Genomic DNA, 23,090 nt, shown 5'->3' with positions numbered 1-23,090 from the left:
ATGGAGGGCAAGTTTGTCTCCACAGCGCAAGGATACATGCCCTAGCTGCATTCACCAGATGGCGAACCACAGAACGGCGGTACATGGATAACGGAACCTCGCACAGATGGAGCAAGAAGAAGGCCGGCGTATGCGGGAGGTGGACATCTGAATTTGGAGGAGATACGCCACACCTCTGACCAAAAATCTGTCAGCCGCGGACACTCCCAGAAGATATGTAAAATTGTGCCCATCTGGTCTCCACGATATGCAAAAAAATTGGGACATAGAATGTAATTAAAACCACAGAAAAGGCCATACTCACAGATTAGGTGGTTGGTAAAAAAACCTGTTCCAAACAGGACGCAACCAGGTCAGAGAATGCTGTTGAAGGGAAGTGCCCAGGTGTGTTTAAATAATGATAGCCACTCCCACTAACCTTGAGGGGAGTGGTGTGTTGGGCATGGAAGTAAATGTGTAATAATAATAAATAAATAATGAAGTACTGTGTATAGTGTACATGTGAGGTATGTCTCAATTGAGTGATCTGCCAAGGAGTGAAAGGAAGAGGGTCTGTCAGAGATGCTAATCGTGGACCGGTCATCCAGGCCTCCCCTTGTATGAAATGGGAAGCATGTCCCTTGCCTGCCTGCAACCAGTGCCTGTATGGACCCCTTTCTCGCCCCGGAGGGAATGCGGGATTGCCCAAGACTGGGAACAGGGGGGACGGGGATGGGGAGATCTATTTCCGGGGAAAGAGCCGGGACGCAACCGCCAAGGAGGGTCCAATCGTCGGGTGTGTCCGCGCCGGTAGGGGATTATCCCTGCCAAACCAAGGCAGAACCTGCAGAGGAACTGCCATCAAGGACTGTTCCATCGACACCCACTGTTTAACCTCCGTGTGCCGGAACCAGTCCAGAATTCGTGACAGATGTGAGGCCTGGTGGTAGGAGACAAAGCCCGGAAGACCCACTCCGCCCTCACACCTGGAACGGAAAAGCATGGAGCGGGCTATACGGGCTGGTTTCCCCATCCATATGAATTCTGAGATTCTAACATATTGTACTTTGTTAGTGAAAAAATGTGGTGAATAAATTCAATATTTATTTGTAAAAAACACCAAGATTGAAAGAAAATGTACAAAAATTTCCATTTTTCGAAATTTAAATGTATCTACTTGTAAAACAGATAGTAATACCACACAAAATACTTACTACACCGTGTTCCAAATTATTCTGCACATTGGATTTAAGTGTCATAAATATTTAATTATTAGTTTTTCAATTAACCCCTTAATGACCAGGCCATTTTGCACGTTAATGACCAAGGATTATTTTTTGTTTTTTCACGGTCGCATTCCAAGAGTCGTAACTTTTTTTATTCCGTCGACATTTGCGGGACGAGTTGTATTTTGTAATTGTACCATTTTTAGATGCTTATAACATATTGATTAACTTTTATTAACTTTATTTTAGGAGAGAATTGAAAATAAGCAGCTATTCCAGCATTGATTTTCACTTTATAAATTTACGCCGTTTACTATGCAGCGTAAATAACATGTTAACTTTATTCTATGGGTCGGCACGATTACGGGGATACTAAATATGTAAAGGTTTTATATGTTTTGCATCGCCACATTCCAAGAGACGTAATTTTTTTATTTTTCCATCAATGTGGCCGTATGTGGGCTTGATTTTTGCGGGCCAATGTGTAGTTTTCATTAGTACTATTTTGGGGTACATAGGACGTATAGATTCATTTTTATTTAATTTTTTATTGGGGGGAATGGGAAAAAAGAGAATTTTGCAGTTTTTTTTTTTGTACGCCGTTCATCCGTGTTCATTTTATTGTTCAAGTTGTTACGATCGCGGGGATACCATATATGTGCATGTGTTATTTGTTTTGACACTTTTACTAAATAAAACCACTTTTTGGGCAAAAAAAGTAGTTTTATTTAATTTTCACTGTAATTTTTTTTTTCACTAACTTTATTTAACTGATTTACATTTCATTTTTTTTTTTAGTCCCACCAGGGGACTTTACTATGCGATCTGCTGATCGCATATATAATGCTTTGGTATACTTAGTATACCAAAGCATTATTGCCTGTCAGTGTAAAACGATTTCTTTGCGGGGGCGCCGATGGGGTGACGGAGGGAGCTCCCTCCCTCTGTTAAACACATTAGATGTCGCTGTCACTATTGACAGCGGCATTTAATGGGTTAAACTGCCGGAATCGGAGCACGCTTCGATTCAGGCAGTTTCAGCAGGAGCCAGGCTGTGTATAACAGCCGTGCTCCTGCCGCTGATCGCGTGGGTACAGTGGCAGTACCCGCGCCATCACAGGACGGATATATCCGTCCTCCTGCGTGAACTAGCAGCTGCTGAGGGCGGATATATCCGTCCTTTGGCGTTAAGAGATTAAACTCATGGATGGTATTGTGTCTTAGGGCTCTTTTGATCATTGTAAGCAATCTCAGACACCTGTGATAATTAGTTTGCCAGGTGTGCCCAACCAAAGGAAAACTACTTAAGAAGGCCGTTCCACATTATTAAGCAGGCCACAGGTTTCAAGCAATATGGGAAAGAAAAAGGATCTCTCTGCCGCCGAAAAGCGTGAAATAGTGCAATACCTTGGACAAGGTATGAAAACATTGGATATGTCAAGAAAACTTAAGCGTGATCATCATACTGTGAAAAGATTTGTGGCTGATTCAGAACACAGACTGGTTCGTTCAGATAAAGGCATAATGAGGAAGGTTTCTGCCAGACAAATTAATAGGATTAGGAGAGCAGCTGCTAAAATGCCATTGCAAAGCAGCAAACAGGTATTTGAAGCCGCTGGTGCCTCTGGAGTCCCGCGAACCTAAAGGTGTAGGATCCTCCAGAGGTTTGCAAGTGTGCATAAAGCGATTATTCGGCCACTCTTAAACAATGCTCACAAGCAGAAACGGTTGCAGTGGGCTCAGAAATACATGAAGGCTCATTTTCAAACCGTGTTGTTTACTGATGAGTGCCGTGCAACCCTGGATGGTCCAGATAGATGGAGTAGTGGATGGTTGGTGAGCGGCCACCATGTCCCAACAAGGCTGCGACGTCAGCAAGGAAGTGGCGGAGTCATGTTTTGGGCTGGAATCATGGGGAGAGAGCTGCTAGGCCCCTTTAGGGTCCCTGACTGTGTGAAAATGACCTCTGTAAAGTACGTAGAGTTTATGACTGACCACTTTCTTCCATGGTACAAAAACACGCTGCAAACAATACCTGTGTCATTGGCTGCTATGGGCATAAAAGGAGAGAAACTCATGTGGTGGCCCCCATGTTCCCCTGACCTCAACCCTATTGAGAACCTTTGGAGCATCCTCAAGCAAAATATCTATGAGGGTGGGAGGCAGTTCACATCAAAACAGAAGCTCTGGGAGGTTATTCTGACATCCTGCAAAGATATTGAAGCAGAAACTATCCAAATACTCACAAATTCAATGGATGCAAGAATTCTGAAGATGATATCAAAGAAGGGGTCCTATGTTAACATGTAACTTGGCCTGTTAAGTTTTTCTTGATTGAAAGAGCTTTTGATTTCTGTAAATATGACCTCCTGATGCTGCAAATTCAACAAATTAACATTTTAGTTATTTTTACAACCCTTAAAATGTTTTGATCTCTGTTGTGCATAATAATTTGAAACAGTGCATTTTGAGTTTTTTACTTGTAAAAAAAAAATCTGCTATCATTAGGAGATTTGTTCAATAAAATTCGCATTATACTCCAACGGTTGATGGCTTGGAGATTATACTGACTGTCATTTGCATTGACTATTTAGGAATATCAGCGAAAAATAACATTTGCATAATAATTTGGAATGCGGTGTAGTTTATATTTCCCATATGTCTACTTTATGTTTGCATCGTCTTTTGAACATCCTTTTTTTTTCTAGGACGTTACAAGGCTTAGAACTTTAGCAGCAACTTCTTATATTTTCAAGAAAATTTCAAAAGGCTATTTTTTCAGGGACCAGTTCAGTTCTGAAGTGGCTTTGAGGGCCTTATATATTAGAAAGTCCCCATAAATCACGCCATTTTGAAAACTGCACCCCTGTATTCAAAACAGCATTCAGAAAGTGTTTTAACCCTTTGGGCATGTTCACACACACTATTTACGGACGTAATTCGGGCGTTTTTGCCCCGAATTACGTCCAAAAAGGCGGCTCAATAGCGTCTGCAAACATCTGCCCATTCATTAGAATGGATCTTACGATGTTCTGTGTAGACGTTCATTTTTTTTACGCGCCGCTGTCAAAAGGCGGCGCGTAAAAAAAGACGCCCGCGTCAAAGAAGTGCCTGTCACTTCTTGAGACGTAAATGGAGCCGTTTTCCATGGACTCCATGGAAAAACAGCTCCATTTAACGTCCGTAATGGACGCAGCAAAAAGCGCCTCAACATGCCATTTCGGCTGAAATTACGGTGCTGTTTTCTCCTGGAAACAGCCCCGTAATTTCAGCCGTTACGGACGCTGCCGTGTGAACATACCCTTTAGGTGTTTCACAGGAATTAAAGCAATGTAGAGGTGAAATTTACAAATTTCATTTGTTTTTTCCAAAATTCAGTTGTAATCCATTTTTTTCTGTACCACAGAAGGTTTTACCCAAGAAATGGAACTCAATATTTATTGCCCAGATTCTGCAGTTTTTAGAAATATCTCACATGTGGCCCTCGTGTGCTACTGGACGGAAACACAAGCCTCAGAAACAAAGGAGAACCTAGTGGATTTTGGGGCCTCCTTTTTTTAGAATATATTTTAGGCACCATGTCAGGTTTGAAGAGGTCTTGTGGGGCCAAAACAGTGAAAACCCCCCAAAAGTGACCCCATTTTGGAAACTACACCCCTCAAGGAATTTTTCTAGGGGTAAAGTTAGCATTTTGACCTGACAGGTGTATTGCTGAATTCATTGGAATTAGTCTATAAAGGTAAAAATCGACTTTTTTTCTGAAAAAAACGTAGACATTTTTAATTTTTACAAGGAATAAAGGAGAAAAAGCACCCCAACATTTGTAAAACAATTTCTACAGATTACGTAAGTACGCTATATGTGGTAATAAACTGCTGTTTGGACCCACAGCGGGGCTTTGAAGGGAAGAAGCGCTATTTGGCTTTTGGAGCTCAAATTGAGCTGAAATGGTTTTCGGGTGTCATGTCGAATTTGCAAAGCCCCCGAGGGACCAAAACAGTGGAAGCCCCCAAAGTAACCCCATTTGGGAAACTACACCACTTAAGGGATCTATCTAGGGGTATAGTGAGCATTTAGACCCCACAGGTCTTTTGCAGAATTTATTAGAATTAGGCCGTGAAAATTAATATCAAAATTATTTCCACTAAAATGTTGCATTTTTTCAATTTCACAAAGGATAAAGGAGAAAAAGCACCCCAATATTTGTAAAGCAATTTCTCCCGAGTACGGCAAGACCCCACATGTGGTCATATATGTTTTTTCATTAGAAAGTAATTAACCCTTTCCGGACTGATCCATGTTTTGCTTTTTCTTTTTCGGGTTTCCCTCCCCGCTTTCCGTGAGCCATAACTTTTTTTATTTTTCCATCAATAGAGTGGTGTGAGGGCTCATTTTTTGCGAGACGAGCTGTAGTTTTTATTGCTACAATTTTTTTGGTACATACAACTTTTTGAGCACTTTTAATTCCATTTTTTGGTAGAGCGAAGGTGACCAAAAGACAGTGACCTTGCAGTTTTAAATTCTTTATTTTTCATGGCGTTCACCATGCGAATGATGGTATTTTGTAATAGTTTGGACTTTTACAGACACAGCGATACCAATTTTAATTTTTTTACTTTAGAGAAAAAATTTGAACATTTCGTTTTTTTGTACTGTAAATATTTATTTAATTTTTTCCACTAATAATAACTATTTACTTTTGTTTTTACATATTTTATAAGTTCCCATAGGAGACTTGAACCAGCAAATCAGTAGATAGCTGGTACAATATATACTGTATTTGTAATGATGGGGATAGGGAAACAGACAAGTGAGCCCTAATCTACCCGCCACTCAGTCCCTGCCTACTTGCAACGACCCGCCCTAGGCGACGGGGTACAACTGGGCGACAGTCCCTACACTCAATAGGTGCACGACAGACAAGGGTACAAAGAAGCAAGGGAAATGGGGAAGTTGCCCACGGAACACCGTGAGCAACAAGCGAGGTGAACGAGCCGAGTCAAACCAGGAGATGAGCGAGGTACAAATACGCAGAGCAGAAGAGTGGTCAGAAAAGCCAAGGTCAATCACAAGCAGAGGATAAGTAGTTCTAAAAGCTGCAGCAGGGCCAGGAAACCAACAGAGAAGAATCACAAGCAAGGAGGAACAGGAAAGGCAGGTATAAATAGACAGAGGGCGGGAGCTAGCTCCGTCTGGCCAGGCTGTGATAGGCTCTCCCACTCCTAAGCCTGCCATCCTGAGTGGTGGAAGATGGAGTCAGTCTCACAGACATAGAAGCAGGTGCAGACTGATTACCTATGGGCGTTGACACAGAAGCTGTGCCTGGCAGATCCTTTACAGTATTGCAGTATATTGTAATTTTTACAGGCTCCTGTAACAGCGTGATCACGGTTTCTGTTCGTTAGTCCCGGGTGCCAGCTCTAATACACAGCTGACACCCGCAGCGTATGGCGCAGGCTCAGCTGGTGAGCCGCTCCATATATCCCCCCCCCCCACACCACGACATGCTATTAAGTCATGGTAAGCGAACGGTTTAAAGCGCAGCAGTTGGTGCAGAGTGAAAATTACAATTTTCCATTGATTTGTCAATTTAGTGCACTATATGTTGTGCCCAGTTTGTGCCACAAATACCTCATAAAATATTAACCGGGTTATCCCGGGTATGGCAATGCCATATCGGTGGACGTAAACTGCTGTTTGGGCATGCTGTAGACCTCAGAAGGGAGGGGACGGCATTTGGCTTTAGGGAGCGCAGATTTTGCTTGGTAGTAGCTCTGGCGTTTTGCTGGTATTTCAGTTTATAATGTGGGGGGGCATATGTAGGCTGGGCACGGTACATCAGGGGCATAATAAGAGGGTATAATAATGGAGTAAATAAATAATAATCCGCAGATATGTGGCCACTGTCGCACTGATAAATGGTGCCCGATCTTATCTGCTTTTGGAACACTGCACATTTTGCATTGCTATATTCTGGGAACCAGAACTTTTTTATTTTTTTCACCACCGGAGCTAGGACAATCTGTAGTTTTCATTGGTACCATTTTGGGGTACATGCGATTTTTTTTATCACCTTTTATTCTATTTTTCGGCAAGCCAGGTGACCAAAAACCATCAATTCTGATTTTTTTTTTATTTTTATGGCGTTCACCCTGAGCTATAAATGAACGTTTTACTTTATTTTGCGGGTCGGTACGATTACGGCGATACCATATGCATAGTTTTTTTTTACATTTTGCAGCGTTTGCGCAATAAAATAACTTATTTATAAAATAAATTATTTTTTGTGTCACCATATTCTGAGAGCCATAACTTTTTTATTTTTCAGTCAAAAAAAGCTGTGTTTTTTTACGGGACGGGTTGTAGTTTGTATTGGTATCTATTTTGGCGTACATGCGACTTTTTGATCACTTTTTATTGCATATTTTGGGAGGGGTGGTGACCAAAAAAAATAGTGATTCTGGCATAGTTTTTAGTTTATTTTATTTGCAGTGTTCACCGTGCGGGAAAAATAATATTATAGTTGGGGTCGTTACGAACGCGGTGATACCAAATAGGTGTACCTTTTTTTTACGTGTTCATTTTTTTCCTATAATAAAAGACTTTCTTGTTTATGTCACTTATAACTTTTATTTTTACACTTTTTTTAAAACATTTTTATTATTTTTTTAACTTTTTTTTACTTGTCCCACTAGAGGACACTTGGACTTGCAGCTCTGATCGCTGCTGGATAGTGTAATGCATTCCAACTGTCATTGTGACGTAACAGTCACACTGACAGGAAGCCTACGACGACCAGCCTCCGGCTGGTCCTCATAGGCTTCTGTACATGGCAGCCCGGAAGCCATTGTCTGGTGTCCGGTTGCCATGGGTACCATCACTAGCCCCCGTGATTTTACGTGGGGCGGCCGATCTGCGCTAAACACCTGTAATGACGGGGAAGGGAGACAGACAGGTGAGCCCTAAGCTACCCACCACTCAGTCCCTGCCTACTTGCAACGGCCCGTCCTAGGCGACGGCGTACAACTGGGCGACGGTCCCTACGCTCAATAAGTGCACGACAGAAAAACAGACAAGGGTACACAGAAGCGAAGGGAAATGGGGCAGTTGCCCACGGCAACACCATGAGCAACAAGAGTAGTGAACGAGCCGAGTCAAACCAGGAGTGTACGAGGTACCAAACGCAGAGCAGGAGAGTAGTGAACGAGCAGAGTCAAACCAGGAGTGTACGAGGTACCAAACGCAGAGCAGGAGAGTAGTCAGTAAGCCAGGGTCAATATGAAGCAGGGACAAATAGTTCAAGCAGCAGCAGAGCCAGGAAACAGGAGAATCACAGGCAAAGGAGGAGCAGGAAATGCAGGTATAAATAGACAGAGGGCGGGAGCTAGCTCCGTCTGGCCAGGCTGTGATAGGCTCTCCCACTCCTAACCCTGCCAGTCTGAGTGGTAGAAGATGGAGTCCCTCTCTCAGACTTGGGAGCAGGTGCAGACAAATTACCCACGGGCGTCGACACAGAAGCTGTGTCTGGCAGATCCTTTACAACACCTTAATGCGGGATCGCAATTGAACGCCACATTTAAGGGGTTAACTGCCGAAATCAGCGGTGATGGGCCGGCCAATGGTTGCTTTTTGCCGCTTTAACCAATCATTGAGCCATGGGGCACAGAGAAATGGTGGAAATTTGTGCTGCTTAGGACAGCACCTATCCCTGCTATGTATTCATGGGGCAGTGGAAGTGGCGCCACCTCCCCGCTCGCTACGATTGGTCGCTCTGCATAAAACGACCAATCGCAGCCATGGCAGGTGTTTAAAATACCGTGCACCAGCTCTGCCCGCCTTATTCTGGTTAGGAACATTGAGCAGAACTGGTGAAGAACTACTCTCCGCCATACTGACCTGCGATTGTCCTCCAGAGCATCGATCTTGTCCTGCGTGATCATAACTATGCTGATGCTAGCAATTTTAGCAGCAGCACTAGTGATCCCTAAGTTTCCCTTTCCCAGTCCCTGCTCCTGCCCACGCAACCCACCTCTCCCCCGGTGTACATGCTGTGGTCGTTGATCACTGATCATCAATTTTTGGCACAAGACTTTTTTTTGTCAGTTTTGCACCATCTCCGCGTGTGCACCCTGCGGCCACTGAGTGCTGATCAGTGACCCCCCTTTGTGCTTATTTTTTTCTTTTTACTGCACCATCTTTCTGTGTGCACCCTGCGTCCACTGAGTGTGTAGTCCATAATCAGCCTCAGTGGTAATTTGTTGACGCAGGTTTTTTCTGGGCCTTTTAAAAATCTTCTAAATCTGTAAAAAATATATAGCTGTGTAGCTAGTACCTGCATAGGGAGGACGCTAGGATAGCGGTAGTTTAGGTGTAGCCAGTACCTGCATAGGTAGGGCATTAGGGTACTATGCTATGGCTTCCGGAAAAAGGATGGGTCCAGTGCACAACAGAGACAAACGGAAAAAATGGGCACCGGATCCATCACCATTGAAATCAAACATGATGGAAACGGAAACCTCTGGTTTTAGTTTGTGTCTGTTCAGGGTCCCGTTCTGACGGAAAGCTCAGACGGAGTGTCAGAACAAGACCCCAACACAGTTGTGAACAGAGCCTTAGCGTCTGTTTTATAATTTAAAAAAAATATTACCTAGCATTTTAGGAAGCTTTAGCTATACAATTTCTGTAAGGGTATGTTCACACATAGTTTTTTGCAGGCAGAAAATTCTGCCTCAAAATTCCGTTTGGAATTTTGAGGCAGATTTTAATCTGCCTGCACGCCGTATGCCGTGTTTTTCGCCCGCGGCCATTGATGTCAATGGGAGGTCAGAGACGTAAACGCCCTAAGATACGGCATGTCGCTTCCTTTTCCCGCGAGACAGGAGAAAAACGCCTGCGCCTCCCATTGAAATCAATGGGAGCCATTTTCGGACGTTTTCCAACGCGGTTTCCGCATCAAAAAACTGTGTGAACAGAGCTTAAGGGTAGTGTCAACTTACTGTAGCATAATTTTTATGCTACAGTTATTACTATAATATAGTGTTACACTACACAGTGTCAGTGGTACTGCAGCTTTAAGGACAGTCTACATTTTCTGTAGTATAATTTTTATACTAGTTTTACAGATTTAGCGTCAGTTCGTGACATATGTTCGCTTTTTTTTTTTTACTGAAGTTCGTTCACTAAATTTTACATAGCGTAGCTTTATAGATTTAGTCTAAATTTACTGTAATATCATTTTTATACTACAGTTTTAGCACTAATATATAGCGTTTCAGATTTAGCATCACAAAATTTTACTTAATGTCAGGTAGTCAGGAAATTCTTTACAGTTTTATATTGCCTCTGTTTTTCAGTAAATTTTTAATACTAAGTATGTTTTTTAAACTTTTATTTTTTATTTTATTTTTTCTGCTCTACTCTTTTTTTACATTTTTTGTTTTATTATTCAGCCATTTTGATATAACGTGTAAAAGCACAACACACACCACCGCCTGTGTAAAAATAAATTCAGTATTACACGTGTTCAAGCACTACACACCCCTCTAATAAAAATGTCCCAATCATCCCAAAGGGTCTATTCAGCAGAGGAGGCATATGCCATCCTGGCCTCTGACACGGATTCCACCAGCGAGGGAGAAGAGGAATTTGCCCCATACATATTGTCGTCCTCATCATCCAGTGATAAGGAACCCCAACAAAGGCGACCCAGGACAACTGAGGAAACCCCCCAGATAAGTTATCCCATGTGGTACCCACCCCCAAAAGGTTATGAGCCTCAGTTCCCTGATTTCATAGGCAGCTCAGGAACTCATTTTGAGACTGAAAGCCTCACAGAAATAGATTTAAGGTTTTTTTCAATGAGGATTTTGTGAATGTAATATGCCCAGCAATTTATTACCTAGAACCCCACGTCATCATATGCTAGACCCTTCAAGTTGACCCCTGTAGATACAGCGGAGATGCTCAAATTTTTGGGCCTTGTGCTGCATATGGGGCTTATAAAGAAGCCACAGATCAGGCAATATTTACATGGCGGAGACCCGGACATGCTTTGAAGCTATTCTTAAATTTTTGCATTATAATGATAATGCACAGTGCCCACCCCATGATGACCCCACATATGACTGGCCTGATTTTTAATAGGCAGTCATTAATAATTTCTGCACCAAATTTCAACAAGCTTACACCCCCGAAAGAACATTGCAATAGACGGGTCCCTTGTACATTTTAAGGGGAGGTTAAAATTCCGCCAATACCTTTCCAGCAAGAGGGCAAGGTATGGGATAAAAATTTACAAACGTGCGAGAGTAGCTCAGGGTACACCTACAACACAGCTTGGCCAACACGTCAGAAGGGGTGAGAGCAGGGCAGTATGCAGCGAGAACATGTTATTCGTCAAGTATAAGGACAAGAGGGATGTCCTTCTCTTGACCACATTACACGGTAATGGTAACACCCATGTTGCTGTACGAGGTAGCACTACAATGACCACCAAGGCAGACTGCATCGTGGGAAATAAGTGCATGGGAGGGGTTGATCTCTCAGATCAAGTGCTGAAGCCGTATAGGTAAGGGTATGGTACAAAAAGGTGTCCGTGCACACGGTACAGATGGTACTGTGTAACGCTTACGTGCTACTCCATTGTGCAGGCCGGATAGGTTCATTCCTTAATATTCAAGAGGTGATTATTACGGCACTTGTGTTTGAAAACCAGTAAGGGGAGGGCCAAAGCACATCTGCTGAAAGCGAAGTCGCCCATATTGTACCAAGGCAACACTTTCCCGGCACCGTCCCCCAAACTGCAAAGAAGGAAAGATCTCAAAAAATGTGCAGAGTGTGCTCCAAAAGGGAGATTGGAAAGGAAACTACATATCGGTCCGACACCTGCCCCGAAAAACCTGGCACAAAGGATTGCTTCAAGGCTTACCACACATCTATGAATTATTAATTCTATTATTTATGTACCCTTTTATTATATTCTGCTTTGCTTTTCACAACTTACACAAGCCCCCACATTATATATTGAAATACCAGTAAATACGGCCTAATTCAAATAAATTCAGACAAAAAACCTGTGGGGTCAAAATGCTAACTTTACACTTCGATAAGTTTCTTGAGGGGTAAAGTTTCCGTGAGGGGCTTTACAAATGCGGCATGGCATCCAAACACCAATCCAGCAAAATCTGAATACCAAAAAGCTCTCCTGTCCTTCTGAGCCCTGCCGTGTGTCCAAACAGCAGTTTATTACCACATATGAGGTATTGCCAGGCTCAGGAGTATTTGCTTTGCAAATGATGCCTTTTCTCCTTTATTCCTTGTGGAAATTAAAAAAACAAATTAGCTAAACCTACATTTTATTGGAAAAAATTTAGATTTTCATTTTCCTGGCCTACTTCTTATAATTTCTGCAAAAAAATCAAAATTCGAACTATACCCTTAGATAAGTTACTTGAGGGGTGTCGTTTCCTAATGGGGTCACTTTTAGTGTGTTTCCACTGTTTTGGTCCCTCAGAGGCTTTGCAAATGCGACTCCGCAAACCATTCCAGCAAAATTTGAGCTCCAAAAGCCAAATGGCGCTCCATCCCTTCGGAGTCCTGCCGTGTGTCCAAACAGCAGTTTATGACCACATATGGGGTATTGCTGTACTCTGGAGAAACTGCTTTACAAATGTTGTGGTGCTTTTTCTCCTTTAGACCTTGTAAAAATTGACAATTTCTACGTTTTATTGGAAAAAAATCATATTTTTATTTTCATGGCCTGGTTCCATTAAATTCAGCAAAAAACCTGTTGGGTCAAAATGCTCACCATACCCTGCTATAGATTCCTTGAGGGGTGTAGTTTGCCAAATGGTGTCTTTTTAGGGGTGTTTTTCTTTGGGGGTGTTTTGGCACCATAAGACCTCTTCACACCTAAAATATATTCTAATAAAAAGGAGGCCTGGGTTTCAGTCCATTAGCACACTAGGGTCACATGTGGGATATTTCTGGGCAATAAATATCAAGTTTCTCTAGTAAAAGCTTCTGTGTCACCTAACAAAGTGGATTTTCTGCAAAAAAAATTTAATTTGTAAATTTCACCTCCACTTTGCTTTAATTCCTGTGAAGCGTCTAAACGGTTAAGAAACTTTCTAAATGCGGTTTTACAAAAGTATTTACAAAATGTTGTGAGGGGTGCAGTTTTTAAAAGGGGGGTTTCTAATATGTAGGGCCCTCAAAGCCACTTCAGAACCGAACTGGTCCCTAAAAAATGTGGAAATTTTCTTGAAAATGTGAGAAATTGCTGCTAAACTTATAAGCCTTGTAACATTCTAAAAAAAATAAAAGGATGTTCAAAAAACAATGCCAACATGAAAGTAGACATATGGGAAATGTTAACTAGTAAATATTTTGTGTCTTACAAGCAGATACATTTAAATTTAGAAAAAAAATTCTCAAAATAAGAAATGAATTTATTGATCCATCGCTGAAGCTTTGGCTGCAGTCCCGATACTGGTTTACATGCACGTAGCTTGTCACCACTGCAGCCAATCAGAGGGCTCATTGGCCATATGTTGTATTTCTGGCTTTATGCTCAGAGAAATACGATTCGTCACCACGGAGCCCTCTGATTGGATGCAGCGGTTACACGCTAAGTGCATGTAAGCAAGCACAGGGACGGTCGTCGGAGCGACACAGCTGATCGACGAGGGCATTGCTTTTTTGTTTTATTTAATTTGCAGACCCGAAAAAAAAATGTTTCACTTTCCAGATGACCCCTTTAAGGCAGTAATTTCAAACAGTTTTAAACAACTGATGCTCAATTTTATTCCAATGCATTTTCCATATACTTTAATGCCTTATGTTCATAGCCTGTATGGCAGTGCACCGGGCCGTACTGCCCTACAGGCTCCGTTGGTTACCAAATGTATAGAGCTATTTTCCATACATACAGCATCAGATTGAGCATGCCACAAATCTGATAAAAAAAAAAACTAAATATGTCTCGATATAAGATTGGGAGGAATGCGAAGGTACAGTAGTGGCACCATGCACCTCTTTGGGAGACCCATTACGGCTCTGTACAAAAGAGAGAGCTGTGTGCACAGAGCCAGTATGGAGGTATACAAAATCCCTGCAGCTGTGTACTACAGAGTCAGAGGCTGCATCTGTACAGTACCATATTATGGAAATAAGTAATGCACCTAGGAGAGAATACCTCAAAAATACAAAATCTTATGGAGCATGCCACCATTTTTTGTTCTGTCGGATTCATAAAAAAGCAAACTGTTGTATAGTGGGGCCCAATAAAAGTCTATGGACAGCATATTACAGCTTCGTACAAATTGGAGGTTGTACGAGCTGTGATATGGTCATGTGCATGAGCCCTGAGACCACTAGGGGTAAAACAAAAGTTCTATAGTTTCTCTCATCCCTTGGTTGAACTTGATGGACCTGTCTTTTTTCAACCATACTATAAGTTAACCCCTTTAGGACACAGCCTGTTTTGGCCTTGTGGCACAGCCGATTTTTTCAAATCTGACATGTGTCACTTTATGTGGTAATAACTCAGGAATGCTTTTACCTATCCAAGCGATTCTGAGATTGTTTTCTCGTGACATATTGTACTTTATGATTTTGGTCGATAAATTCAATATTTATTTGTGAAAAACACCAAAATGTAGAAAAAATTTGCAAAAATGTGCATTTTTCTAAATTTAAATGTATCTGCTTGTAAGACAGGCAGTTATACCACACAAAATAGTCACTAGTTACCATTTCCCATATGTCTACTTTATATTTGCATCGTTTTTTGAACATCCTTTTATTTTTCTAGGACGTTACAAGGCTTAGAAATTTAGCAGCAATTTCTCACATTTTCAAGAAAATTTCAAAAGGCTATTTTTACAGGGGCCAGTTCAGTTGTGAAGTGGTTTTGAGGGCCTTATATATTAGAATCCCCCAATAAATCAACCCATTTTAAAAACTGCACCCCTCAAAGTATTCAAAACAGCATTCAGAAAGTATTTTAACCCTTTTTTTTCTTTATCAAAGATTTTTATTTTGAAAATATAACAATACAAAAACATTTCACGGTTTGTGCAAAAAAGTAGAAAATTGCACGCAGTGCAATACATTCTAGTGAAGCATCATAGCATAACAACAGTATTCACACACATATATATATATATACACATATACATATACAAGAACAACAATAGGAGGTAGCCTCCTACCTATCGGAATTGAATGATAAGAGAGATATAACGGCAATAACAGTATTATGTTCGCGTTAAATCAGTGCAATAGTCAGGGAAACCGCCCCCCCGGTAAAGTGAGAAGTGACACATATAAGAGCACTTTTGAGTATATGGACACACCACATATAACATCAGACAACAAAGGGAAAATACATACAGACAAAGCACCTCATGTAAGTGCTATGATTCATTTAGAACCTGCCATCCAACCAGAGGTAAATCAGCACCATCCCGGAATCCAGACCACACCATCCAATTCTGGACGAAGATCCCCGATTTGCCCCTATCCACGGACAGCAACTCCTCCATCCTCATGATCCCATTCACCTCTGTTACCCATTCCGCCAGGGACGGTACAGTACGTGACTTCCAGTGACGAGGTATCACCGTTATCGCTGCAGTCAAGAAATGTCGAAAGATCCCCCTTTTGAGGTGTGGGAGTGATCCCGGAACCATAGAAAGCAAGCCTATGGAAGCCGAGGTTGGGACCTCAGTATGGAAAAGCTTGTTGCCTAGATCAAAAATCTTCCCCCAAAAGGGACGTAGCATGGGACATTCCCACCAAATATGCAACATAGTTCCAGGAGCCCCCCCACACCTCCAACAATCAGCAGACACATCGGGGTATATCCTGTGCAACAAGGTCGGACAACGGTACAACCTGGTAAATATTTTGTAATTATTTTCTTGTGCAAAACAAGACATCGGTAACTTATGGGCTAACAGGAAGGCGGTACCCCACTCTTCCTCAGAGTGTCTAACCCCCATTTCCTCGTCCCATGCGGCAGTGAAGGATAATTGAGAAAAAGCTAATTTCGGCAGAAGGATCCCATGTAGGTGAGACAACACATGAGAAGGGGCTGTGGGCAAGGACAAGTAGAGTTCCAGAGGAGTCCTATCCTGTAGAAAGACCAAACAATCACCCATGGAAGAGATATAGGACCGCAACTGCAAATATGACCACCAGGTTGACCTCCTTCCCGGGCAGGCAGCCGATACATCTGTCATTGGCAACATGGCACCGTCTGGAGTAAGGGTCTCAGATATACATCCACCATTTCCTCTCTCCCAACAGAGGAATGTATCAACACCCTCCGCCGGAGGGAAAGAAGGATTATCAAATAGAGGAGTCAAGGGACCCGGGCGATGAACAAGGCCCGTAGTGCCCAAGATCCGTTCCCATACCATGAGAAACTGACGTGTGCGGAAAGGTAGAGGGAGAATTTGTCTCTGAAGGACTGACAGCCACGGCAGAGAGGATAATGCAAGAGGAGACATAGCCTTTTCAATGCGCACCCATTGCTTACCTGACTCCGAACGGAACCAATCCACTACTCTCATAATTATCGCTGCTTGATGGTATCGTTTAAAGTCTGGGAGACCCGCGCCCCCGTCTACTTTTGGTCGGATAAGGACAGCATACCGGATACGAGGCTTAGAGGAGCCCCACACAAACTTAGTAATGGCCCTATGTAAAACCTGGAAAAAACTGGATGGTACCGCAATAGGGACGGTCTGGAAGAGATATAGAAATTTGGGCAAAACATCCATTTTCACCGCATTGATACGTCCAAACCACGCCATGCGGTTCCCGCCGTATTCCGCCAAGTCCTTCATGGTGCGCTGTAGGATGGGCGTATAATTCAGAGCATACAAGTCTGACTGTTGTGTAGGGACATGTACCCCTAGATATTTTAAAGATTTGGGTTGCCACCTGAACGGAAAAACCTGAGCAAGATGGGCAGCTAGAGGGTGATCCAAAGAGATATTCAAAGCCTCCGATTTAGAGTAATTGACTTTAAAATTACTTAGATGGCCAAAGCACTCAAACTCCTCCGTCAGGGATGGCAAAGAAATCATGGGAGTTGTGATGAATAACAGGAGGTCATCCGCGTATAACGCCAATTTATGATCCCGTGAGCCAATGCATATACCGTTAATATTAGGGTTGTTCCGCAGCACCACGGCCAGGTGTTCCATGACCAGAACATACAAAAGAGGCGAAAGTGGGCACCCCTGTCTCGTGCCATTAGCAATAGACAGAGGATCAGATAATAGTCCGTTGACACGAACTCGAGAAGAAGGCCTTTGGTACAAGGCCATTATCCTATCCACCATGGTGGTGCCAAGGCCCACCTGCGTCAGGACACTGCGGAGGAACACCCAGTTTTGTTTGTGTTATCCCGCGCTTCCCGACCACACACAAACCCCACCTGATCATCCACGATCAAGCCAGGCAGTAATGGCGATAAACGAGAGGCAAGCAACTTTGCGAAAAGCTTCACGTCTACATTGATTAGCGATATGGGCCTGAAGTTTGCGCGCACACCGTTGGATTCTTGCCTGGTTTTGGTAGGAGAGTTATATGAGCCTCGAGGGATTGAGGCGCAAAGGGACACGAGGAGGACACCGAGTTAAAAACTTTAGTCAGAAAAGGAGCCAATTGATCTTTAAATGCCTTATAAAATTTGTTATTAAACCCATCGGGCCCCGGGCTTTTGCCCAAGGGCGACTCTCCAATAGCACGCTCCACTTCGGTTTCCAAAAAATCCTCCTCAAGCTCCAAAGCCACCCCCTCCTCCAAGGTCGGCAACGCAGTATCATGAACATAGCGGTCTATTTTATCCCGTAACGATTCTGCCTGCATATCATGAAATTGGCCTTTAATATTGTATAGTGCCGAGTAATAGCGTTTAAAGCAGTCAGTAATACCAACCGGGTCATGAACCTCAACGCCCGAGGGAGATGAAACTTTAGGGATATATGACGCTTGTGTACGGGGATGCAGTATTCGTGCCAGTGACCTACCGCATTTATCTGCATATTCATATGAGTGATTGTGCATCCGATCCCTGAACCGAGCATGCGACTGATCTATCAAAGAACGCAAGGATTCTCTCGCTGTAGTGAGCTCTGCAAAAATCTGTGAGGATGGAACCCGTTTATGACAGGATTCCAAATCCCGTATCTGAATCAAGAGACGTGCAATAGCAAGCCCCTTTTCACGTTTCAACCGCGCCCCATGTTGTATCAGTACCCCTCAAATGACAGACTTCAGTGCCTCCCACTGGAGTGGCAAGGGAGTAGCTTCATGTTCATGAACCTCAAAGAAACCGGTAAGTGAATCTTTAATGGCCGCCACGCATACTGTATCCCGCAACAAGTTGTCATTAAGTTTCCAGGATTGGAAATTAGGCATCGAATTAGGAAATGTAAGGGTCAGAAACACAGGTGCATGGTCCGACCAAATCATAGGGCCCACTTCAGAGGTAGGGTGCCAGGTAAGCAAGTGGTGGCTAATCAAAAAAGCGTCTATCCTACTGTACATATTATGCAATGGGGAGAAATAAGTATATTCTCTTACCTGAGGATGTATGATTCTCCACACATCAATCAACTGCATGGAATGCATCACATTTTTCAGTACCCCCAAATGTGACTTAGGAACAACAGACCTGCCCGAGGAGGTGTCAAGTCTGGAATCAAAAGTCAGATTAAAATCACCTCCAACAATTAGAACGCCTTCAGTGAACTCCTCCAATTTCCTTAAATGCAACCGGCCTACTCGTGCCTGGTCCTTATTGGGGAGGTACATATTAGCCAAAGTAAAGATCTTATTACGTATGGATAGCTTGAGAAAAACATATCTACCATCCGGGTCAACCAGAACATCCAGAATTTTATGTGAGAGTGACTTATGAATACCAATACTGGCACCCTTAGACTTGGATTCCGGGTTGGTACTGTGGAACCAGACCGGAAAATATCGGTTCGTGAACTGTGGCGTATGGCCCGTCTGAAAGTGAGTTTCTTGCAGGAACAAAATATGTACCCGCTCTTTATGCATGTTATATAAAATTTGTGAGCGTTTTTCTGGGACATTAAGCCCCCTAGCATTAAAGGTACAAGTCTTCAATTGTGCCATTGCCACCACTCACTGAAGGAGCTCGTAGAGCAATGTGCTAAGTAGAGGCGCGACGAACAACAAGACAAACATGGAAGGGGGAGACAACAACAAAGACACACAGACAGGTGAAATAATCACCTACTCCTTGAGCTACTCAAGGAGAAACAATCAAGAATACACCGGATATAACCAGTGAGTCCCTAAGAGGAGAAGTGTCAGGACAAGGTCTAGCCAGTGCCCCGCACCCCCCAACCCAGTGCAAATATCACACATCTTAGAACCAACACTTGAATGGAAAGAACATCAAGGCAATTAGCTCAATATCATGAGAAAGTGAAATAATGGCCGACATTTGGTCAGGATCAAAACAGAGATGCCAACATAACAATACATTCCCGGAAATTTACACAGTTACCGCATGGATGCAAAGGCATGTAATTAGTAACAACGTATATAATCACATAGCATACATGGTGCAGTAGTACTGGCAGCTGAAGAACATTAATTAATCCCGGTTAACTGATCAATCTGAACACCTGCAGCTCCTATCTAGGGCGAAAGAACAAGCATAACTGGGTATTATAAGACATACATCAGACCTTCGCCTCCCAAGATATAAGCAATAACAATAGAGCTTAACCGGCCTAGGCCGACTGCTGGCTGACCAAGAAACCTCTATACAAAATCACAGCGGATCAGCACGTCGCCCCCCAGGACGACCCATAGGAGAAGCGGGAGAACGACCACGCCGGCGCGTCCTTGAGCGCTGTGGTGGAAGAGGGACATACGGCCAATCAGGCAGGGAAACTCTTGGCACCTGGAGGGCAGCACAGAAGTCCGGGACATCCCCTGGGTCTTGAACACTCAGCAATGTCCCATCTCTGCGGACCTGTAGCTGAAAGGGGTGACCCCAGGAATAGGAGATCTCATGCTCTCTCAGCACATCCAGTAAGGGACGAAGTACTCGGCGTTTGTCCAGGGTCATCTTGGACAAGTCGGATAACAACTGGATCTTGACTCCTTGTAATAAGACTTCTCCTTTATCTCGGGCCTTCCTCATGATCTGCTCCTTCAGAGAGAAAAAATGGACACGGCATAGCACATCTCTAGGCCTATCAGGATCCGGGTTACGAGGGCCAAGAGTCCTGTGAGCCCTATCCAGTTCCAATGGATCATCAGCAGAACGCTTCAGCAGGGAGTTAAACAAAGACTGTAAGACAGGTATGAGTTGCCCCGAAGATATATCCACAGGAATGCCCCGGAGCCGAATGTTGTTACGGCGATTCCGATTCTCATGATCTTCAGCCAGGTTAAATAAAGCATGAATCTGCTGGGATTGCTGATCCAGCCGTTCTGCATGAGAAACTTGCTGCTGTGTAACAGAGGAAACATCGCCTTCTATGCGCTGAACTTGATCGGACAATTGAGAGACATTAGTCGTAAGAGCCTGTATCTCTGATTTATAGGTCATCTCAAGACGATTCACATAACGCTCCATGTCCTGTTTAGTGGCCAATGTGGCGAGCTGTTGTCTCAGGCCCTGTAAATCATCGCCCATGCTAGCAGAGCCATTAATGTGAGGGGAGAAATGAGGATCCATATCCCGAGGAGACACAGACATTGATGCAGACCCCAGCATGCCAGAGGATGAGGAATGAGAGACCCGGGCACCATGACTGACCCCACGTGGCGAGCAGGATGGAGCGGGAAGCGCCATGACAGTTCCAGAAGGGCCCATCTCCACCCCCGCCAGCAGGGAAGGAAACGAACCCTGGGAGCCAAAGACCGGATAGGGGGTACAGTCGGTACCTGATGCTGCGGCCGCAGTAGCAACTCCCGAAGAAGACTCCTCTGCAAGCGGGAATCCTGATCCATGTCGTCTCCCCTCCAACGGCGCCATCTTGGGAGACGGCCCGGCAGCAGCGTCGGTGAGAAATCGCTGAATGGAGCCGGCTGAAGACATCTGCCTCGTACAGTATGGAGTCCCCGTGGTTGCCTTAGATTTCCTGACCATTTAGGAAGGTTCAAGTGTGTCTTATAGTATGCTTATGAGCGGGTTATGGAAGTGCAGGAACGGAGCTCTCAAGCAGTACGTCTGGTCAGCGCCATGTCCAAGCCACGCCCCCGTATTTTAACCCTTTAAGCGTTTCACAGGAAATAAAGCAACGTAGAGGGGAAATTTACAAATTTTGCTTTTTTTTGCAGAAAATCATTTGTAATAAAAAGAATTGTGTAACACAGAAGGTTTTACCAGAGAAATGCAACTCAATACTTATTGCCCAGGTCCTGCAGTTTTTAGGAATATCCCACATGTGGCCCTAGTGCCCTAATGGACCGAAACACCGGCCTCAGAAGCACCTAGTGGATTTTGGGGCCTGCTTATTTTTAGATTATATTTTAGGCACCATGTCAGGTTTGAAGAGGTCTTGTGGAGCCAAAACAGTGGAAATTCCCCAAAAGTGACCCCATTTTGGAAACTAGACCCCTCAAAGAATTTATCTAGATGTATAGTTAGCACTTTGACCCCACAGACATTTTGCTATATTTATTGGAGTTAGGCATCATGCACACGACCGTAAAAACACCCGTTATTGCGGGTCGTAATTACGACCCGCAATAACGGGCCCATAGACTTCTGTTAGTCACGGGCACCTTCCCGTGAGGAAACGGGAAGGTGCCCGTGCCGTTAAAAAAATAGAACATGTTCTATTTTTTCATTTTACGGGCCGTGCTCCTATACTTTATAATGGGAGCACGGCTCGCAAAAGCGGCCGGCTGCACGTGGCCGGCCGTGCCCGCCCGTGCTCGTAATTACGAGTCGTAATTACGAGCACGGTCGTGTGCATGAAGCCTTAGTCTGTGAAAATGAAAATCTACTTTTTTTCTGAAATAACATGGACATTTTTAGTATTTACAAGGAATAAAGAAGAAAATGCACCCCAACATTTGTAAAGCATCTTCTCCCGATTACGGAAATACCCCATATGTGGTAATAAACTGCTGTTTGGACCCACGGCAGCGCTCAGAAGGGAGCGAGCGCCATTTGGAGCGCAGATTTTGCTGGATTGGTTTTTAGTGCCATGTTTTTAGCGCCTTGGAGGGAACAAAATAGTGGAAACACCCCAAAAGTGACCCCATTTGGGAAACTACACCCCTCAAGGAATTTTTCTAGGGGTATAGTAAGCATTTATACCACACAGGTCTTTTGCAGAATTTAGTAGAATTAGGCCGTGAAAATAAATATAAACATTTTTGTCCACTAAAATGTTGAATTTTTTCATTTTCACAAGGGATAAAGGAGAAAAAGTCGCCCTACATTTGTAACGCAATCTCTCCCGAGTGCGACAATACCCCACATGTGGTAATAATTATTTTTTTTTTAATGGAAATTAATTAACCTTTGCAGTACTGATCCTTTTTTGCTTTTCCATCTTAGTTATTCACTCCCCACCTTCCAAAGCCATAACTTTTTTATTCCATGAATTGAGTGGTATGAGGGCTTATTTTTGGCAGGACGAGCTGCAGTTTTTATTGGTACCATTTTTTGGTAGATGCAAATTTTTGATCACTTTTTATTACATTTTATTGAGAGCTTTGGTGGTCAAAAACAATGATTTTGTCGTTTTAAATTCTTTATTTCTTACCGCGTTCATAATTCGCTATAAATAACAATTTTACTTTATTCTGCGGGTCGGTACGATTACGGCGATAGCATATGTATATAGTTTTTGTTTTTTTTCG

The 23,090-nt window shown here is 43.4% G+C and overlaps 1 protein-coding gene across 7 annotated transcripts in view; it reads right to left on the bottom strand.

Moving 5' to 3' along the window:
• The window catches only part of JSRP1 (junctional sarcoplasmic reticulum protein 1), a 140,255-nt gene that overhangs the window by 75,603 nt on the left and 41,562 nt on the right, over positions 1–23,090 (bottom strand). For 2 of the 7 annotated variants that reach the window (XM_075864347.1, XM_075864351.1), the window contains exon 2: positions 3,452–3,580. The exons of the other annotated variants lie outside the window; for them this stretch is intronic. The gene's annotated coding sequence lies outside the window, so the exon portion shown is untranslated. The remainder of the gene's footprint in view (positions 1–3,451; positions 3,581–23,090) is intronic. 7 annotated transcript variants of the gene reach the window in all.

The sequence above is a fragment of the Rhinoderma darwinii genome, chromosome 1 (assembly GCF_050947455.1).
Source record: "Rhinoderma darwinii isolate aRhiDar2 chromosome 1, aRhiDar2.hap1, whole genome shotgun sequence".
In the NCBI taxonomy this organism is placed as follows: Eukaryota; Metazoa; Chordata; class Amphibia; order Anura; family Rhinodermatidae; genus Rhinoderma; species Rhinoderma darwinii.
Note: the sequence above shows the minus strand (reverse complement) of the source record. Positions and strands in the feature narration are given on the sequence as shown.